The sequence below is a fragment of the Protopterus annectens genome, chromosome 7.part0 (genome assembly GCF_019279795.1).
Source record: "Protopterus annectens isolate FY-2018-M chromosome 7.part0, PAN1.0, whole genome shotgun sequence".
Taxonomy (NCBI): domain Eukaryota; kingdom Metazoa; phylum Chordata; order Ceratodontiformes; family Protopteridae; genus Protopterus; species Protopterus annectens.
Window position 1 is genome coordinate 844,404,737 of NC_056739.1, and position 22,191 is coordinate 844,426,927.

Here is a 22,191-nt window from a genome sequence, read left to right on the forward strand (position 1 = left end):
GGCTATTGTATAAACTGAAACATTTACTCTGTGTAATTATCTCTTGGCTAGTGGGGCTGGTTCTTTTGTGTTCTTGTAAAAAAGTTGTGTTTCTGGTCTTTGGTGCAGGCTGGAGAAGTTGTTTGACCGCAACTGAGCTACAAAATATAAGTATTTTTGATTATTTTAACAGATTACTGTTTTTATAATTTAATATATATAAAGCACTTTGTCTATTCAGAATCTTCAGAAATCTTTTTCTGTTTAAAAACTTTCATAGCTTGTTGTCTTAGGCTATTGTATAAACTGAAACATTTACTCTGTGTAATTATCTCTTGGCTAGTGGGGGCTGGTTCTTTTGTGTTCTTGTAAAAAAAGTTGTGTTTCTGGTCTTTGGTGCAGGCTGGAGAAGTTGTTTGACCGCAACTGAGCTACAAAATATAAGTATTTTTTGATTATTTTAACAGATTACTGTTTTATAATTTAATATATATAAAGCACTTTGTCTATTCAGAATCTTCAGAAATCTTTTTCTGTTTAAAAACTTTCATAGCTTGTTGTCTTAGGCTATTGTATAAACTGAAACATTTACTCTGTGTAATTATCTCTTGGCTAGTGGGGGCTGGTTCTTTTGTGTTCTTGTAAAAAAAGTTGTGTTTCTGGTCTTTGGTGCAGGCTGGAGAAGTTGTTTGACCGCAACTGAGCTACAAAATATAAGTATTTTTGATTATTTTAACAGATTACTGTTTTTATAATTTAATATATATAAAGCACTTTGTCTATTCAGAATCTTCAGAAATCTTTTCTGTTTAAAAACTTTCATAGCTTGTTGTCTTAGGCTATTGTATAAACTGAAACATTTACTCTGTGTAATTATCTCTTGGCTAGTGGGGCTGGTTCTTTTGTGTTCTTGTAAAAAAAGTTGTGTTTCTGGTCTTTGGTGCAGGCTGGAGAAGTTGTTTGACCGCAACTGAGCTACAAAATATAAGTATTTTTGATTATTTTAACAGATTACTGTTTTTATAATTTAATATATATAAAGCACTTTGTCTATTCAGAATCTTCAGAAATCTTTTTCTGTTTAAAAACTTTCATAGCTTGTTGTCTTAGGCTATTGTATAAACTGAAACATTTACTCTGTGTAATTATCTCTTGGCTAGTGGGGGCTGGTTCTTTTGTGTTCTTGTAAAAAAAGTTGTGTTTCTGGTCTTTGGTGCAGGCTGGAGAAGTTGTTTGACCGCAACTGAGCTACAAAATATAAGTATTTTTGATTATTTTAACAGATTACTGTTTTTATAATTTAATATATATAAAGCACTTTGTCTATTCAGAATCTTCAGAAATCTTTTTCTGTTTAAAAACTTTCATAGCTTGTTGTCTTAGGCTATTGTATAAACTGAAACATTTACTCTGTGTAATTATCTCTTGGCTAGTGGGGGCTGGTTCTTTTGTGTTCTTGTAAAAAAGTTGTGTTTCTGGTCTTTGGTGCAGGCTGGAGAAGTTGTTTGACCGCAACTGAGCTACAAAATATAAGTATTTTTGATTATTTTAACAGATTACTGTTTTTATAATTTAATATATATAAAGCACTTTGTCTATTCAGAATCTTCAGAAATCTTTTTCTGTTTAAAAACTTTCATAGCTTGTTGTCTTAGGCTATTGTATAAACTGAAACATTTACTCTGTGTAATTATCTCTTGGCTAGTGGGGCTGGTTCTTTTGTGTTCTTGTAAAAAAGTTGTGTTTCTGGTCTTTGGTGCAGGCTGGAGAAGTTGTTTGACCGCAACTGAGCTACAAAATATAAGTATTTTTGATTATTTTAACAGATTACTGTTTTATAATTTAATATATATAAAGCACTTTGTCTATTCAGAATCTTCAGAAATCTTTTTCTGTTTAAAACTTTCATAGCTTGTTGTCTTAGGCTATTGTATAAACTGAAACATTTACTCTGTGTAATTATCTCTTGGCTAGTGGGGGCTGGTTCTTTTGTGTTCTTGTAAAAAAGTTGTGTTTCTGGTCTTTGGTGCAGGCTGGAGAAGTTGTTTGACCGCAACTGAGCTACAAAATATAAGTATTTTTTGATTATTTTAACAGATTACTGTTTTATAATTTAATATATATAAAGCACTTTGTCTATTCAGAATCTTCAGAAATCTTTTTCTGTTTAAAAACTTTCATAGCTTGTTGTCTTAGGCTATTGTATAAACTGAAACATTTACTCTGTGTAATTATCTCTTGGCTAGTGGGGGCTGGTTCTTTTGTGTTCTTGTAAAAAAAAAGTTGTGTTTCTGGTCTTTGGTGCAGGCTGGAGAAGTTGTTTGACCGCAACTGAGCTACAAAATATAAGTATTTTTTGATTATTTTAACAGATTACTGTTTTTATAATTTAATATATATAAAGCACTTTGTCTATTCAGAATCTTCAGAAATCTTTTTCTGTTTAAAAACTTTCATAGCTTGTTGTCTTAGGCTATTTTGGTGGCTACTTGGTGGCTTTGCAGTTGCCCGCCCCTACTGTGACACACCTCCCAGTCTAGTGTCATTAGCTCATTCTTCTTAATACAGAGAGAACATTTGATAAGGCCTTCTGTTCTTCCTTTTTACCTTTTCAAAAAGTAAAACAAAACTTTTTTTTCTTCTTCGCCTGAACCTTCTTGTGTTCTGACTGTCCTTCTCAAACATATTGGAAATATACAGTATATTTCAGAGCATTTGTTATAACTGTATTTGCTATAACTGATTTAAGTATTTTTTTCTGGCTTTTTGAATATTTACTGCTTAGTGACTGCATCTTAGCCTGTTTATACAGCTCTGCATTCTATTTAAACTGTTTTTGTGTTGATTAACTGTTTTGCACTCTTAAAAGTTATTTGTTGCTTAATTTTACCTGTAGGCTAACACACTCAAGTGTGCTAGCCACTTAAAAGCATTTATAGCATTTACTGTCTGTTTTTTTCCTTGTCTCTGTAAAAAAAAAAAAAAAAAAAAAAAAATCTCTTGTTTTCCCACCTTACTGAACTAGAGTAGTCCAGTTTCAGAGTTGCTGATCCCTGGGCTTTGTTTTTAGTTCCTGTTACTGATCCATTGCCTTATTAGGAAGGAGGGAAGTTTCTTTGCTTACCAGTGGGAGTGGGAAGCACTGAGCAGCCTTTTGTCCGAATTGGTGAAGTTTCAGCCAGAAACTAGTAGTCTATTGGTCGTTTTGGGCCAATTCTAGCTCCTTTCAGCCCCTGCTATAAAACACACTAAACACGTGTTTTCCAGCTTGTACCAACTCTGCACAGATCCTCGTGGTGGCCTGCAGAGTGATCCAAGCAGCAGAGAGCTAAAAGAGTGACTTTCTACCAGATATAAGTATTTTTGTGGCTTTCCCACTGTTATTAAGCTAGCGACTGCATTTCGCCTGTTTTACTGCTACTTTAAGTGATTTCTGCATTTTACACTGTTTATTGCACTTTAAGTTACTAATTGTTGCAAATTGTTTCTGTAGGCTACACACTAAAGTGCTAGCCGATTTACAGCATTTATAGCATTTACTGTCTGTTTTTCCTTATCTCTGTAATAAAACAAAAATCTCTTGTTTTCCCACTTTACTGAACTAGAGTAGTCCAGTTTCAGAGTTGCTGATCCCTGGGCTTTGTTTTTAGTTCCTGTTACTGATCCATTGCCTTATTAGGAAGGAGGGAAGTTTCTTTGCTTACCAGTGGGAGTGGGAAGCACTGAGCGCCTTTTGTCCGATTTGGTGAAGTTTCAGCCAGAAACTAGTAGTCCATTGGTCATTTTGGGCCAATTCCTAGCTCCCTTCAGCCCCTGCTATAAAACACGCTAAACTGTACTGCTGATCTAACCAGCATATCCTATAACTGAAAAGTTCATCTCTACTTGATTCCCAAGTAGACTATTCTCTATCTGTAAAGCCTAGCACTTACTCCTACAGTACTTGCACCTTGATAAAGCACTCTTATTATAGATAGTACCCCACCAGCCCAAAACCCACTTCCCGAGTCCTTTGAAAGTTCTTTATCTACTACTTCTAGTATGTCGAGGGATCAGTTGCTAGTGTCCTCTCCAGCTCAACTGGTGAACCTGGGAATATTGAGGCAATGTTACAATTGCCTCATGTACTGAACAATCCCTCCTTCTCCCACAAAACACAAATACATGCGAGAGATGCAACTATACGGCCAAACTGGAGGCTGAGCTCTCTCAACATAGGACTGGCAAGACCAGACAGGAGGAGAAGGCAACCACGCACAATACATACCCAGTCACACATTGTACCATCACAACTTCAAATCATACACATACTCACACAAAGACATACTCGGAGGCTCTGGTCAAAAATTTACCAAAACAGCAGAGGCCACCAAAGCAGACACCCAAACAACTACCACCTCACGACCCAACACATGCAACACATAGACCACACAGTCAGAGTGTCAAACAGTCACAGCCCTTAAGGCCAAACAAAATGCCAGACACACTTGTCATTGGTGATTCCATAGTCAGGCACACTGGCGTCCCGCTCACCAGACTGAGTAAGGAGAAGGTCACAGTAAGCTGCCTGTCGGGTGCTAGAATCCGCCACATAACGCAAGCACTCAGGTCTCTCAACAGCAGGTACAAGTGCGACTCAGTCATTGTCCACGCTGGTGTCAGCGACCTGAGGCGCACCTCCTTGGACTACATGAAAGGGTCGGCGAGGAGCACACTGATTATGTAGCCCAGGCAGGTCTGACCCTGACCTTGTGCAGGAACCTAGGTTCACCTAGGATGATGCCACAAGACAGTGATAAGATGATCAGCTTTAATAATTGGCTTAAATTCTGGTGTCATTCAAAGGGATCAATGTCTGTCTGCCTGGGATGACATGCTGGACAAGCCACGCTGCTTCAAGGGGCGGCTTGCACCTGTCACCCTGGGCTTCGGATATTGGCAAAGGCTCTTGCCACCCCATAGTGCCTTTTTAGGCAAGGCTCAAATTCTAAACCTATCACCCTAGAACACCAAAAGGAAAAAACTAAGGGTAATGCTGCTCAATGCCAGAAGTCTCAATCTCAAGATGCACTTTTCGAGGCCCTTCTCAATATGGAGAACATCGATGTCTGTGCTGTGACAGAAACCTGGTTCAAGGCTCCTGAGAGCACCCCAGCACTAACAGGTTTCACCTCATATCATACGTTCGGCCCCAAAATCCGGACAACACCAAGAAAGGAGGGTGTCCATATTCATAAAGGGCACCCACACCTCAAGGTTGGTGGCAACGCGATGCATCGGAGACCATCCAGGTGCAATTAACCATAGGCAAGACTGCTCTGCAATTTGTAGCATGTTACAGGCCACCCTCTCAAACTCAGGAACCTCACATGGCCTTCCTGAAAACATTGGAGGGATAAATGTATCTCCAAACACCATCATACTAGGTGACTTCAACTACCCTAATATAGACTGGGAACACTACTCAAGCCCGAACACTCTAACCCAAAGATTCCTGGAGTTCATAAACTCAAATGCCATGGAACAACTAGTCACCATCCCCACAAGAGGTGAAAACATACTTGATCTCATCATCACGAACATGGGATCAAAATGTTCAACACCGAAGTATACCCCTCACTGGTGAGATCAGATCATAAACTAATCTCGCTGGAGGTCCTCATCCCGCCCCACCTGAAACAAAAAGACCACAGTGAAAAACTTCTCAAAAGCCGATTTCACACTTCTAAAAACTAGTGTGGTCTCCTTTAAGGCCCCTGAGCCAGTGGTAAACATTACTCAAACCGCTGAATCACTTACAAATGCCTTCTACCAGCACCTACAGGACTGCATGGATCAGGCAATCCCAAACAAAACTAAGACTCTCTGTACCAAAGGCAAGCGTCCAGTCTGGTGGACCCCAGCCATAAACAAGCTCTACAACAAAAGGAGGAAGCTACTACAAGATAGAGCAAAATCCTTGAAAGGTAAGACACCTTTGATCATTATAAGTAAAAACTAAGAGCTCTCATAAAATCATCCAAGGCAAATTTTGAGAGAAAAATCGCCAAGGACTCTAAAGACAATCATAAGGCCTTCTTTAGCTATGTTAGAAACCTAGGAGGAAACTCCCAGATATGCTCAGAATTAGTTCAAAATGATGTGAAAATTACTGAACCTACACACATTGCTAACATACTGGCTGACAGGTTCAGTGCAAACTTCTCCCCAAAAGGAGAGATATCTATTCCAGAGGATTGTAGCCCCCAAACATCTCCAACGCCCAGGTGAGAACTGCCCTCACTAAGGCAAAAACACAGCATCCATGGGACGGATGGTGTCCCCGGCTGTGTGCTTCATGAACTCAACGAGGAATTAAACCCACAGTTAGGACAGCTGTTTAATCTTAGCCTCACCTCAGGATACGTGCCCAAGGAGTGGCGCCGGCGACTGTGGTCCCACTTCATAAGGCGGTGCCTCCACAGACCCTGGAAATTACCGCCCATTAGCTTGACAAGCCTTATCTGCAAAGCCATGGAGAGGATCATAATGGAACTCATAAATAAAGACATAGGGAACTTGCAGACTTTGGATCCAACCCAGTTTGGCTTTGTCAAAGGCAGATCCTGCCTCTTAAACTTGGTTGACTTTTTCGAGACAGTCACCAAGGCCATTGATGAGGAAAGGCAGTCCATACAGCCTACCTCGACCTGGCAAAGGCCTTGACACAATACCCCACTCAGGTATCATCGAAAAACTCATCAGCTTGAATGTAAACCCATACATCACAAGATGGGTTGCAAACTGGCTAGCGACAGAACCCACAGGGTCAGAGTTGCTGGAGCCATGTCAGACTCAAAGCCTGTCACAAGTGGTGTCCCACAGGGCTCAGTCCTGGGTCCACTCTTGTTCGGCATCTACTTTTCTGAAGTACAAGCAAACACAGGAGGGTTATGGCTGACAAAGTTTGCAGATGACTGCAAACTGGGCGCCATAGTCGAAACACATCTGACACAGATATCCTCCAGAAGGGCCTCACAGAAATGGATAACTGGTGCCAGAGCCATGGCCTGAAGTTAAACGCCAAAAATGCATAGTCATACCCTTCGGGAAAAACAAGGTTACCCCTAGCTACCATATAGGTGACAATCCACTGAGCACAGAAAAGTCATCAGGGATCTGGGGACCCAAGTTGACAGTAGTCTTTCGTTTGACACTCATGTTGCTAAAGTAGTTAGGAAAACCTTCTATATCGCCCACCTGATCATGAAGGGATTCACATCTAGATCAAGGGAGGTCATCGTCCCCTGTACTCATCACTCATTAGACCTATGATTGAGTACAATGCCCGTTCGAATGTATCTGACCAGACACCTGATGCAGCTTGAAAGGCCCCAAAAGTTCCTCACCAAAAGGATAAAGGGTCTCAAAAATATGTCTTATGCTGCCCGACTGAAAGAACTCCAGCTTTATTCAGTCTCATACCGCTTGCTCAGAGGTGACCTGTGCCTGACATATAAGGCCATGTCAAACCCAGATTTGATGAATATGCTTCACCTCAAAAATCTAGATCCCTCAGAACCACAAGGGCGGAGACTTAAACCTTGACACAGTTATAAATAGAACGTGCTGGAGGGACAGATTCATCACCCAGAGACTCCCTATGCTGTGGAACAAAATCCCGGTACATGTGAGGCAGAGCACCTCGCTGGCCTTGTTCAAGAGGAATCTTGACCAATGGATGGGAGATCGCAGATATACCCCAGGGATTACTTCAGTGTCACTGCTTGACAGAGGCACAGAAAAATGATAGGCATAGTTTTTATTCAAACTAAAGGGGTGGCGAAAGCCACATAACTATGGGCTAGGCTTATAAATGCCCTTGGGCAGATAGCCTAGTATGAACCTATGAACCTATGAACCTATGTGTTCAAGAAAACTTTTCATGCATATGCCAGTACTGTCACTCTGCCTGCATTTTAACATTTTATATAAATTGGGGGGGGGGGGGGTCTGAGGTTTACATAAGCATATTATCTGTCATAGATCTTCCTTAAAATCAAAACACCTTTTTACAGAAAAAATATTTTTGATTTTATGCTAATAAGTATCTTCAATATCTTAAGAGCTGTCAAAGCCTGTAATAATGGATATAAGCTAAAACAGTAATTTGTTTTCTGTCTTACACATTTTAGGGAGGTATTCCATGACATTTTTAAATGAATCGTGTATTTTTCTTTTTTTGGGGTGGGGTATGTTCTGGCAAGAAATACTGGCTTAATAAGAAACTTATTATAAATAAATATTGCTAATTCTGTTGAATGAGACTATATTGCTACCCAGAGATTGCACAGTTTTCAAACTTCACTAAGAAGCATTCCTGTTGTAAACCAAACTGAAGAATAAACTGTGAGGCAGCAATGGAAACCACTGCACTTAAGAGCTATTTCTAAGAGTAGATCAATATTTTTAGTTATTGATGGCAGCCTCCCGGGCAAGGCTCATGATTGTTGCAGTGTAGTCCCAAGGGGGTCTGAAAATGCTGCACATTTGTTTTTCTTTTAAGCATAGCCACTCATCCCAGATTTTTTTTAAGCACTGGAAATTGATTAAAATGATAAATACATGACCCTGTCAGTAGTATTTTGTTAAGGTGATCATTGCAATGCATATACAGCCCGGCAGCCCTGGGTGCAATCATGTTTTGTAAACTGCTGATTATGACAGAAGAAATTTAAGGCAATTTTAAAAAGCATAATGGAAATAGCATGAGGAAAGTATTAGTCTGCTGATGACCTATTATACTATAAGAAACAGCAACAGAGAAAAAATGTTTAATTTGAAGGTGGGAAAAGTAAAATAGTGCAATGTACCTAGTAGAGAGGGCTCTGGTGCAAAATATTGGTGTAGATCTTTAACTCAGTGGTATTTATTGTTACTTCACAGTATATAATACATGTAGGTAGGAGTGTGTTTGTGTGTGTGTGTGTGTGTGTGTGTGCACCATTTTCAACTGTAGGTGTAAGTAATGTTATCCCTAGGAGTTCTGTCATATATAAATAAATATTCTAGGTACCTGGTTCATAGAAAGACTTTCTTATATGTTTGCATTACATATCCATTGGTTGCTGTGTGTATATATATATATATATATATATATATATATATATATATATATATATATATATATATATAGATATATATATATATATATATATATAGATATATATATATATATATATATATATAGATACATACATACATACATACACATATATATATATATATATATACACACACACACACACACACACACACACACACACACACACACACACACACACATATATATCTATCTATACAGGGTTCAATATTAGTACCACTACTTTTTTCCATTTTCACTAACAGCCTCCATACCTTCACCCAAAATGCCTCACTCATACAGTACGCAGATGACACCACTCTCATCTGCTCTGCACCATCACTCACAACCCTTCAAAAACTTACTCAAGACTCCTTCACCTCGGTAGAAAACTGGATTACCCAGATTCAACTAATCCTTAATCCCAACAAAACCAAACTACTCATTTTCTCCTCTAACAAATCTAAATCTATCAACCAACCTTTTACAATCCCTGCCAAAAACGGTATCAACATCTTACCCACAAACCATATCAAACTCCTTGGCGTGGTAATAGACAAAAAACTACTGTTTGATGTGCATATAGCACAAACCATAAAAAAGGTCCACAAAAAATCGGGGATACTATATAGGCACAAAAAATTCCTAACTGACCAAGCTCATGTGACACTTGTCCAAACACACCTTCTATCTGCTTTAATGTATGCCGCTCCGATCCTTACCCACATAAGAAAACAGGATCTTGAACAACTTCAGTCATACTACAATAAAATCGCCAGATTCGCTTCTAAATCCAACTACAAATCACACCACTGTCATGCACTGTGCAAACTGCAGTGGCTAGAACTACCTCAACTACTCAACTATCATCAACTAACAATTGTCTACAATATTTTGAACTATCTCCCCAAAACCCCATCTCTTAGTCAGTTACTAACCAAGCACACATCAAATTGTCCCCTACGCTCTTCAGAAAAAACACTATTGTCTATCTCCAAAGCCAACAACTCTGCAGGACTAGCCCTAGTCTCCAACAAAATAGCAAGAAACTGGAATAACCTTCCCCCTACCCTTACCTCTGCTACATCGGCCAATATTTTTAAAACCTCTCTTAAAAGTCCACCTCATGAATAAATGGATATGCCCATGCATCACATAACATTTAAACATATCTCTTGTGATGACAATTTCTATTCTCACTGTCTGATATATATATATATATATATATATATATATATATATATATATATATAGTATATTGTTTGACACTGTATAACAATTATTTAAATCTGCTGAACTTTATTGTGAATTGTACATAATCTATGTCTGAACATTTGATGTGCTGAACTTATCATAAATTGTACATAATCTATGTCTGAACATTTGACGTGTGAACTTATTGTAAACTGGACTTAAAATGTATGGAGCTTTTCTCCCCGGGCTCCGCTGTAAATGGACCTGTGTCTAGTTGGACTATCCCGGTAAACAAATGTAAAATAAAAATAAATAAATAAATAAAATATGTATGTGTGTGTGTGTGTGTGTGTGTGTGTGTGTGTGTGTGTGTGTGTGTGTGTGTGTATATATGTGTATATATATATATATATATATATATATATATATATATATATATATGTGTGTGTGTGTGTGTGTATATATATATATATATATATATATATATATATATATATATATATATATATATAGGTCTACCTCTCTAGACTGAATTTCCATGTAATCGATTTTTACTTCATTGAGATGACAACACCAAAATTGCACTAAACCAAAAGTACATATTACTGAATTATTTTACAGGGAATGGAGACACTTGGCCATGTCTGAACAAAAAAACACAACACGGTATGTCAAACCCACCCAGGTGGGGGGGCTACCTCCCAACTAAATATACCAACTGCAGGATCGCACTACAGTGGGGAAAAGGGCAAATATCCCCATGCTGGCCAAGTGTCTCCATTCCCTGTAAAAAAATTCTGTAATGTGGAGTTTCGGTTTAGTGCAATTTCAGTGTTGTCGTCTCAATGAAGTAAAATTCGGGTAAGTCTAAATTCGGTTTACAGAAGTAGACCCATATATATATATATATATATATATATATATATATATATATATATATATCCCAATCAGTTGACTGAGTTTTCAGAAACTCAAAATTCATATGGTTGAGACCATATGATCGACTTTTTGAAAACTTGGAGCTTTTGAATGAAGATTGTGGTACAGCAAGGATCAGGAAATTTACCCTTTTCTTCACTGTAGTGCGATGTTGGAGTTGGTATATATAATTTGAAGGGGGTTTGGGGAGGGATGCCCCCCCCCCCACATGGGGGTACAGGGGGGGCTTGCCCCTCCTGCATAAATGTAAAGTAGATTTTTTTTTCCCATGTTCGAGTTTTAGGAAACTCGATCATATGGTCCCGTCCATATGAATTTTGAGTTAATGAAAACTCTATCATCCAACATAGATCCATATATAGATATATATATATATATATATATATATATATATATATATATATATATGTATGTATGTATGTATAGATATATATGTATATGTATGTATATATATATATATATATATGTATATATATATATATATATATATATATATATATATATATATATATATATACATATATATATGTACCTTTATAATACTATATTCCAAACTTTAGTATTTCAATATTCAGAATACAAATCTTTTAAATTAGTTGCAGAAGATATGTTAGCAGTTGATGAAAGCATACCAAGTGTAATGAAGCTAGATTAATTGGTTCTAAATATATAAAAAGCAGCATAAACAGAATAGTTCATGACAATACTGACAATTTTATGAATAAATACATTTGTTTGTTAAATTGTCACTATTATCATGAACTATGTGGCTTTTTATATGTTTTTTGAACAGTTAGTGTTTCCTAAGAGGTATTTATTAGATGTTTTAAATATATGGATTGCAAACAGTCCGAAGCAGTTTCTCAAAATAAGTGAGAAACTGTTAAGAAGTTATTGCTGGGTAGCATAAACACTTACTAGATCATATTATTGAGAAATGGGGGTTCAGTTAGAAACTGAATTGCCTAAACATATCTGCTTAGCATATTGTATAACATAGAATAATAATCTTCAGTCATGGCAAATATAATACAGACACATCTTAAACAAAATCATTAAGGGACTTACACAATAAAAACAAAATGATATACCTGAAAAAGCATTTGTAGGGATATATAAAGTCTTTCAGGCAAATGGTACTCATTACCTTACCAAATCAGTCCAACTTTTTCATAAGTCCTTAAGTCTTAAGTCTTTTATGTTTATCTTCCTGCCTTCGCACAGATGAGGGTTCAAGTCCCTAGCCTAGAAGTGGCACAGATGAGAGTTCAAGTTTCTAGCCTAGAAGTGGACTACTGTCAGCTCAGCATCCAGATCCAATAAGCAAGATATCTCTTACAACCTCAACAGCACTGACTTTGCATCTTACATTCCCTTATCACACCCAAAAGCTGCTACTTCAGCTAAAAAGTGGTCAACAAGAAAGCATGATAAATACAAGAATACCCTCTACTGCATCCCTCTTACATGGCTACAATTGCCACAGAAACTCTCCCTTTTCATACAGAGATGCCAACTGAACTAAAACAAACTTTGGTTTGCTGTATTTCCTCTCAGCCAAAAATAACATTAATCTGTACTCCTTTTTTAATTACCAGTCTGTATTTTAAAGCCAGTCCAGAGTAGCATTTTGGTTTTAACAAAACCCAGGAAGTGTAAGCCCTCTTCTCCTTTAGCAATACTGATCAGTTATGGATTTTTCTGTATCATCTTGTTGTCCAAATTTACCATTTGTTGCTTACTATATACTAAATAATCAAACACATCTAATATTTTATCTAAAATTTCACCAGCAGCCTTTTTCAATGACGCAAATGCTTCATGCTATGCTTTAACCATTTCCACATCACAAGTTAAAAGTTTCCAAGGATAACTATTCAACTAATCAGCTGGTTAACATAATTCATACATAACCCCATCTATAGTAGCATTAGCATTCACCGGGGAAAGTATTTTTGCCGCTGATTTAGCATTACCACCATTAATAGGCTGGAAGTTACTCAATATCACTTACCACAGTTTTACCTAAAAAATATGTTTTTGCCATATTCTGCAAAATCAGATGACGGTACTGCATCACTGATACCTCCACATGATAGCAGCATTGGGCTTGCTCTAAATAAAGCGATTCAGGCAATACTTTTTTTTACCAAAAGGCTGGCCTTATAATACAGAGAGATCAAGCTGAGATATCCATCCACCAAGCAGTGTGCATGTGCCTCTCAGATTCTTTACTTCATTTGACAGCAATGACCAAAGGTTTGCAAAGCCTATCATCTCTACTAGAAATGCATTTGAGAAGATCTATTCTGAAGCTGTTGGCATTAAGGATGGTACATGTGCTCAAACCCTGGAAGGCTTTTACCATACGATCATCAATGCACCAAACAATGAAGATTTCCATAGGTATAAAGTTAAATGTCATTACGCTGCCTGATACATTTGATACTTTACTGAGAGCCTGTCTGGTTAATTTAGCTTTCTTTGGCTCTTTAGGTATGCATTCTCATTTCTTTTGGTAGCCTGTTGCTTTTGCAGATTAAGTAATACACTTCTATCTAAATGCCAGACTGTATTATTTCTGTGGATTATATTGTGGCATGGCGCAGCCTTCTTTGAAAATGAGGATTAACAAAAGTTAAACCAGATGCATGCGATTTTAGCATACCATTTCCAGAAGTGATAACTCTGCTAGTCTGGCAGATAGAACAAATGATTATGACACTTAAGATGTTTCCTGTAGTATAAAGTATAGGGCATTATTCCGTCCACCTCCATTTTAATAACATGTGACTCTGAGCAGGTTACTTTACTAGATGGTGTTCCCAGATCACTCTTGAAAAGGCACATATCTTCAGTGGCCTTCCCATTTAAAAAAATAAAATAAAAATACAAAACAGTTCAAGCAGCTGATGTTGAAAGGTAGAAGGAGTTTGTGTTTATTTTATTAGTATCATTTTGGTAACCTTAGGTACAGTTTCAAACGACACAAGCATTACGATGTGGTATGGCTTAATTTCCTTTTGGCTTGTTCATACACCATAAAATTTCACTTTGGGTTTCTTCATGCAACTTGCCTTTTGTGTTTTAATATAGAAGTGTCAACAAGCGATTACAGTTTTCACCTGGTGTTTTTACCATCTGTCATTTTGTCCAGCTTCAAATCATTCCATTTCTTGAGCAAATAACACATACATATGTAGTTGTCCTAATTCAAGAAAACAACGTCAGCTGAAGATGTACCATAAAGGGAAGGTTGATAAGTATTAGTCATTCCCCACTGGATTTTGTTGCAGGAACACAGAACATTTCAGTTTCTGCCCCTGGTTGTCTGGATTGCCTGGACTAGACACTGCCATTTTAAATTGCTATCTCAACCTTAAGTTTAAAATAAATATATTTTAAGTGAGATTATACTTCTCAGACACCACTTTAAAATGTATTTTCATTTGCAGTCTTTCAACTTTGCCTTTACTGTTAACTTTGTTATTATTTTTATCTTTTTGAAGCTTAGGGTTGGGAGGGTGGCTTAATGGCTAAGGTGTTTGCTTTACAAACACAAGGTGCAAGGTTTGAGTCTCACAAGGGATAATCGGCTAGGCTTAAAATGGCTCGCAATGGCAGTTAGCTTAGTACTAACCTATGAACTCTGAACCTACGCATTTTCAGTTTCTGACTCCTGAACATACTACTGTATGAATATGAATATGAAAAACACTAATAAGATGTGAGTACACTATATGGGAAGGGCACCAGGGTAAAATAAGGAGGGAGACAAATCAGAGGAAGAGATATTATGTACCAGTCATTACATGCTAAGTAATGCCATTAAGCATTACTGGGTTTAGCAAATAAGAAGTGAAGAAAGAACAGAGCAGGTGAAATGGAGATTGAACCAGCAAGGAGGCGTAGGGAAGGGTGTACTTATATCTTCTGTAAGAGGGGTGGAAGAGGTGGCAGGAAGATACAGTGATATAAGTGATGGGGATAGGTTGTAGGGGAATACAAGACCATCTGTGGAACACAAGATGTTACTGGACAATGAGAGAGAGAGAGCGGGAGAGCAGCAGAAGAAGAACAAGTTTTTTTAATTTGTTTATGGGAAACTGAATAGTTATGAGCTGTAAGCGAAGAGTTTGAATTAATATATGGGGAGTGACTGAAACATACATGGGTTGTAAAAGAGATCTAGGAATAAACTATGAAACAGAGCAGGAAATGCACATATTAATGAATAAAACATAATGAAATGATAGCTACTAAAAGCAATTTTTTACTCCTATGTGGGAAGGCTGCTTTTGTCATTCCCTCCGGTAATTACTGCAATTATCGTCAAGGTTATTACATAAATGAGGCAGATACTTGCTTTCTTTTCTCACAAAAAAACAAAAAAACAAAAAAACAAAAAACTAATAATTGCCTTTCTTCTTTCTTAAGCATTTTTAAAAGGCAAATCATCTCCATTCAAAACACTGTACTGGAGTCTAGATATAACACTTGTGTTCAACACAAAAGTACATAAATACTGTAGGGATGACAAGGAGAGGTAAAGGAAAGAACAGGTGCGGGTGATCACAGATTGCATCACATGATGGGTGTCAGGTGATATTAAAGGGGTTACAAATATAATACAGAAAGATACCATGGGGGTGAGGATGATGCTGGGAGGACTATGAAAATGGAGGACAAAAGCAGGATGTGATGAAGTAAATGGAGGAAAAATACAGCAAAGTGTGTGATAATGAAGAGAGAGGACCAAGTTTGGGATCAACAAATAACTATACCTCTCAAATGTCCAGAGTTTTTCAGACTGTTTAGACTTTTGCCTCATATTTTTGGTCTGTTCCTCATAATATTTGTGATTTTTTTTTTGCGGCAAATCAGTGATCAGGCATTTGAGTTTCATACTCTATATCCTTCAGAAAATGTATGATAACACTTTCTAAGTTTATAAGTGCGATATTTAAAATGTATCCCAATTTTTGGGGCTTTGTCCCCCCATTATTTTTGGCTTTGTCTAGATTTTTTGTGCTAAGAGGTTGAGAGCTATGCAGGGGTTATTACTCAAATAAGGATGTCTGGGAAAGAAATATTTCATTCTGGAGATATGGACAAGAATGTGTCAGGATGCTGAATATATTCTATGAATGGGCTTGGTAGCATATAGTAAGGAGTGATAAGGGTTTATGAAGAAAGGACGGACGCTTGTATTGTGAGGTATAGGATACATATTGTGAAAGTGGAAGGAAAAAAAGATGAAGATGGAGGAAGAATTGGAAGGCTGGACCAGAAGTAAAACGGAGGGAACCTGGGAGGGATGAGTAGCAGCTGCAATAAATCAGTGTGCAGGTGTAGAATATGAAATGTGTAAGAATGGGTGGGCAAGTTAATAGGTTTAAGGACATCTGGGGGAAAGAAAAAAAATGACAAAAGATAGTAAATGCATGAAGGACAGAAAAAGGGAAGAACGAGGTATACATTTTGAATAATGTTTTAAAGTAATTTTGTACAGATAATATGCAAACTATTATAGGCACACCTTTGTACCTCTCACATGTTTTTGAGTCTCCCTTTTAACTGCTTGTTTGTAATTATTAACCAACATAAACAGTGAGCATGATTAAAAAGGGGGAGTATGCCATGATACTTTTTTCTGTGGAGTGACTTTTACTTTTCAGTGTCTTGTTAACCTTTTGCTAAGTGGTGGAGCCTCATTCAGTTATTGTTTTCCCCATAACCAGGATCAGTTTTTTTGAGTCTCTTCCCAGCATCCTTTATATTTCCTCCCCCTGCATGCAGTTATAGAATTTTAGACTCCATGCGCTATAAGGAGTAGAGATACAGTATGGCAATTCCTTGGATTGAGACAGTAAAACATGGACAAGCATCAGTTTTGGTTCAAGATGAAAGCTTTCATGTCTGCAAAGGCATGGTGTCATACTTGCAGGGCTGGGATATTATCAGCTGGTGGGATATAACATCTCAAGGCTTCAAGCGTTTGTGTGTGTGACTATAGCTATCGGCACCACTGAGGTAAGAAAGTGAGAGACTTATCCTTAAATTAGTTTGCACAATGAAAGAAATGAGAGCAGAAATAGTAAATCCTGCAAATCAGTAACAACAATGTGCACCACTGTGCTCACATTACTCAATACAGAAAAGCCAGAACAGAATTCAATATAACAAAAGACTCCAGTAGAAACCTAAAACAAAAATGCATGATTATATGCTCTGAAGAAGAGACAGACACATTTGTCTATCTCCAAATCAAAATTTATGCAGCAAATTAATCTAGTAAGGGAAGAAAAGAGGATGTGGAAAAAAGTTTTCAAGAGACATTCATATATAGATAAAGCACTCCTTAATAGGAAAATTGTTTGCCCTTTAAAAGATCCACAGCAAAACACCTTGGCAGACAAGAGCTGGGGAGTGGCATACATAGCAGAAACAGATTTATTGCAAATGACCCAATTTCTCAGCATAAAATCTAAAGAAATTAAAACATTAAGGTTCATGCAGTAACATTTTATCTCTTTATCATAATCCTAAATTTCATATATATTCATCCTCATCTCAGTTACCCCTACAGACTGATCCAAATGCATTGTTAAAAAATAATTACATTTTTTTCAGCAATATTCTACTGATTACTAGATATACATAGTTGCAAGGAGATTTCTTCTTCTTCTTCTTCTTTTTTTTCAGCTGCTCCTATAAGGGGTCACCGCAGCGGATCATCTGTTTCCATTTTTTTCTGTCCTCTGCATCTTGCTCTGTCACCCCAGCCATCTGCATGTCCTCTCTCACTGCATCCATAAACCTTATCTTAGGCCTTCCTCTCTTCTTCTTACCTGGCAGCTCCATCCATCACCCAATATACCCAGAATCCCTCCTCAGCACATATCCAAACCAACTCAATCTCGCCTCTTTAGCTTTGTCTCCAAACCGTCCATCTCAAACTGACTCTTTAATATACTCATTTCTAATACTGTCCATCCTCATCACACCCAGTGCAATTCTTAACATCTTTAACTCTGCCACCTCCAGCTCTGACACCTGTCTTTTTGTCAGTGCCACCGTCTCCAACCCATATAACATAGCTGTCTCACTACCATCTTGTAGACTTTCCCTTGTACCCGTCTGTCACAAATCACTCTTCACATGTTTCTCTATCCACTCTCATTTGAAAAGCATAAAATATAAGGTGATGAGGAATAAGTTGACCTGACACCATCAGTCCCATAGCCTTGGGCTCCACAGTACCCATATATGCATAAGTTGGGAAACCCTGTACAAAATCAGATTGCATTTGCTAACAAACACATTCACTTAATGATATGCAGAAGAGTAGCATAACAATTAATACTGCTACACCACAATGCCAGGCCCTCCATTTTAGTTCTTGCATGGAGTGCCTTTTGTGTGGAGTCTATATGACCACAAAGGCATTTTTAAGCATAGTCAAGTATTCCGAATATCTGACAAGTTCTGGTACTCTTCATAAGTGTAAGCAGGGGCTTGGGAGGTGAAATATTTACAAGCTGTGGCTGGGTAGATGAACCATCTACAGTCTGCCTGTGTCAATTAGAGACATCGGTACCAAACCAAGGATGGATTTTCTGTTCCCCATCCAATTGTCCAAATCACTCTTGAATTGGGTTAGGGAGGAGCTCCATTTCACATGGATGTGGAGCCTGTTCCAGAGAAGGGGTAGTCTCTGTGATACATACCCATCTCTCCAGCAGGTCCTATTTATATCACAGGCGAGGTTTATGTCTTTAGAATGGGTAATTCAGGTGCTGTTTGTTTGGCAGATATGCAGGAGCTCCATCACAGTGGGGTCTGACAATGCCTTGTATGCCATGCATACATCTCCCCTCAATAGCCTGTAGGAGATAGAATACATGGATAGAGCATTGAGGTGGTCTGCATAGGACATGTTACTTTTGCCCTGTATTCCTTTAGTTAGGAACCTCTGTGGACATTCCAATTGTTGGATATGTCTGGTTAGCTACATACCAAAGGGGACATTGTACTCAATGATAGTTCTGATGAATGCTGAATACAGTGGAACAATGGCTTCCTTGTCCTGCATGTACCTGCATGGGTTTTCAGTGGATACTGCAGTTTCCTCTGACGTCTCAAAAGTTGTGCCATAGGTTAATTGGAGGTCCTGTAAATTGCATGTAGGTGGGTATGCTGTTAAGTCAGTCATTATACATCTGTAGAAGGGTGGCATCCAATTTAGAATCACTTACTTTGCCTTGTACACAATGAGGATTTCTGGCTTTTATGACCCTGAGCTGGATTAATCAAGTAATCAAAGAATGAATGAATCAGTGAATGATTACTGCAATAGGCAACATCACACAGAAAAAGTGTGAAAACTTTTTCACAGGTATTTCAGATGTAATTGAACTGTAGAGTTAGGGAGAAAATTGATGAAATAGAATGTGGGTGCTGATGAGAGGGGAACAAAGACTGATATCTTGGACCTTAAACTGGGAAGACACATCAGGCTGTAAAGCCCTACTATTCTAATTTTTTCAGTATGTTATAGTCTGAAGTGAACCACAGCTGGCAAATTCTTGTACTTCTTTTTATAAATCTCTCCCTATCATTTTAATAATGGTGACTCTTATGACCAAGGGTTAATAGGAAGTCTAATCAGAATGAATACCTCTGTGTCCCAAACTATAAAGGTTACACAATTGGCCCTCTTCCTTGTGCCTCTGACTATCCTGCCCACTCACTGAGGCACAACTCATATGTAGCATATACAAGAAATAAGGTTGTGACTCGATCAAAATGATCCCAGATGAAAAAACACAAAAATATTGAAGTACGCAAACATCCAAACAACTTAAGCTAAGCAAAAAAATCTTTAATCAAAGCCACACATATCTGGATATGCTTAAACCAGATATATACAAACCAATATGTAAATAAATAAAAACAGCAGCACTAAATGTGGGCACTCAAAACAAGAGCTTACATACATATAAAAACATCTAAAAATATACATATAAACAACACATATATATATATGTATAAACCTAAATATATATATATATATATATATATATATATATATATATATGTATAAACCTAAATATATATATACATAAAACTGCACATCTACATACTAATACTAACACCTTGTATATATTATCTACAAAAATTCCTATTCTTCAATTTAGACCCCTATAAGAACAAACTGATGCAAAAAATGGACTACTGTATCTGGTTTAAGCATATCCAGATATGTGTGGCTTTGATTAAAGATTTTTTTTGCTTAGCTTAAGTTGTTAGGTCCTTTAAGTAACAATTATTAAGTTCAATTGGGTCTGATTGGTGTTAATGGGATAGCCTGTGGTTTGTATTATATAAGATGTAACTGCATACTTGTTTTATTTAATGGTCTGAAGAAGTGGGAGTTATTCCCATGAAAGTGCTTACCTAATAAAAGACATATTTTTTATTCAGTTTATTGTTTGAAGTTTGATTACAAATCTGCTTTGTCTATGATCCTTGGATGTTTGTGTGCATATGTAGCATATATTTACTTAGTTATCTAAATATTTCTCCTTGTTCAACAGGCAGATGAACTGGCCTGAAATATGATGAATTTCATCCATGTCAAAAGGAGGATATAAAGCAAGTAAAATAAATTTGAAGAAGTCACATTAGCCTGCAAATATCATCCATCAGTGCCACAAAGTTCTGGGATGGAATTGTAAAGAGCAAGGCCTTGGTCATCCTCTTCATGGAGAAAGAGTGAAGGGCAAGGCTTAAGTCCCCATTCTCATAGAGACCGTAAGGGGCAAGGCTTCAAGCATTCATTTCAGGGAGTCAGTAAAGGGCAAGGCTTTGAGTTCCCTCAAAATGAAGAATATGAACAGCATGGTATTGGGCACTCTACACATACCACCTATAGTCTTTGTAAAGAGCACAGTATTGGGCACTCTCCATATACCCCCCATTGTCTTTGTAAAGAACACAGTATTGGGCACTCTCTACATACTACCCATTGTCTTTTACTCCTAATGTAGGCCAGTGGCTATAAGCTAACTACACACCACATAATGCATTAGGAAAATGGGCAGTGTTTGCATCCACTGATTAAATATGCATGTACAATATATATATATATATATATATATATATATATATATATATATATATATATATATATATCTTGCCTCATCAAAAAGTGAATGCTCACGAGTGAACAAAAAAATATATACAAAGATCAAATCACAAAATAACACCCTCTCCACAAAATGCTGCACCACCACAACTCCTGCTAATTATATATATAAACTCTGAGACTGTCCAACAGTGGGGAAAGGGCAAATTCCCTGCACTCACTGTACTATGATCTCACATACACAGCAGATGACATTAAGAGCCTTTAGAATGTTCACTCTTCCAATCAGAAAGATGGCAGAACTACAATAATATAATAACCAGCATTAGTGAGCTAATCAAAAGATATAATAAAATGTTCTTCACAATGGAGGATAGGCTCTCTTTAATTAAAATGATAATTTTACCTAACATTTTGTTTTATATACAGTCATTGATACTACCCCCTCCCAAAAACCTATTTAAAAAATAGATTCCATGCTACTTAAATTTTTAGGGTTCCCCTTAAAACCTAGGATTGCACATAAATGGTACATTAGAGCATGGAACAGTAATGGGATAGCATTTCCTAGCTTAGATCTTTACTCCAAATCAGTTATAATTAATATAATATTACATTGGATCACACCTACCTCTATATCTGGCTGGAAAATAATACATGAGATTCATATAACTGATGTCAGAATTATAGAAAATCAATTTAAGGAACAACACAGAATAAGTTGAGTTCATTGGCTTTTATGTGAATTTTGTTTATTTAATAAGAAGTTTGATCATTTTTCTTATGGCATTAATCAAATATTTAATAA

The 22,191-nt window shown here is 37.3% G+C and overlaps 1 protein-coding gene across 13 annotated transcripts in view; it reads right to left on the minus strand.

Annotated features, from left to right (window-relative positions):
* LOC122806731 (plasma membrane calcium-transporting ATPase 2) overlaps positions 1 to 22,191 on the minus strand; it is a 2,851,771-nt gene that overhangs the window by 36,407 nt on the left and 2,793,173 nt on the right. The gene's annotated exons all lie outside the window — the stretch shown is intronic.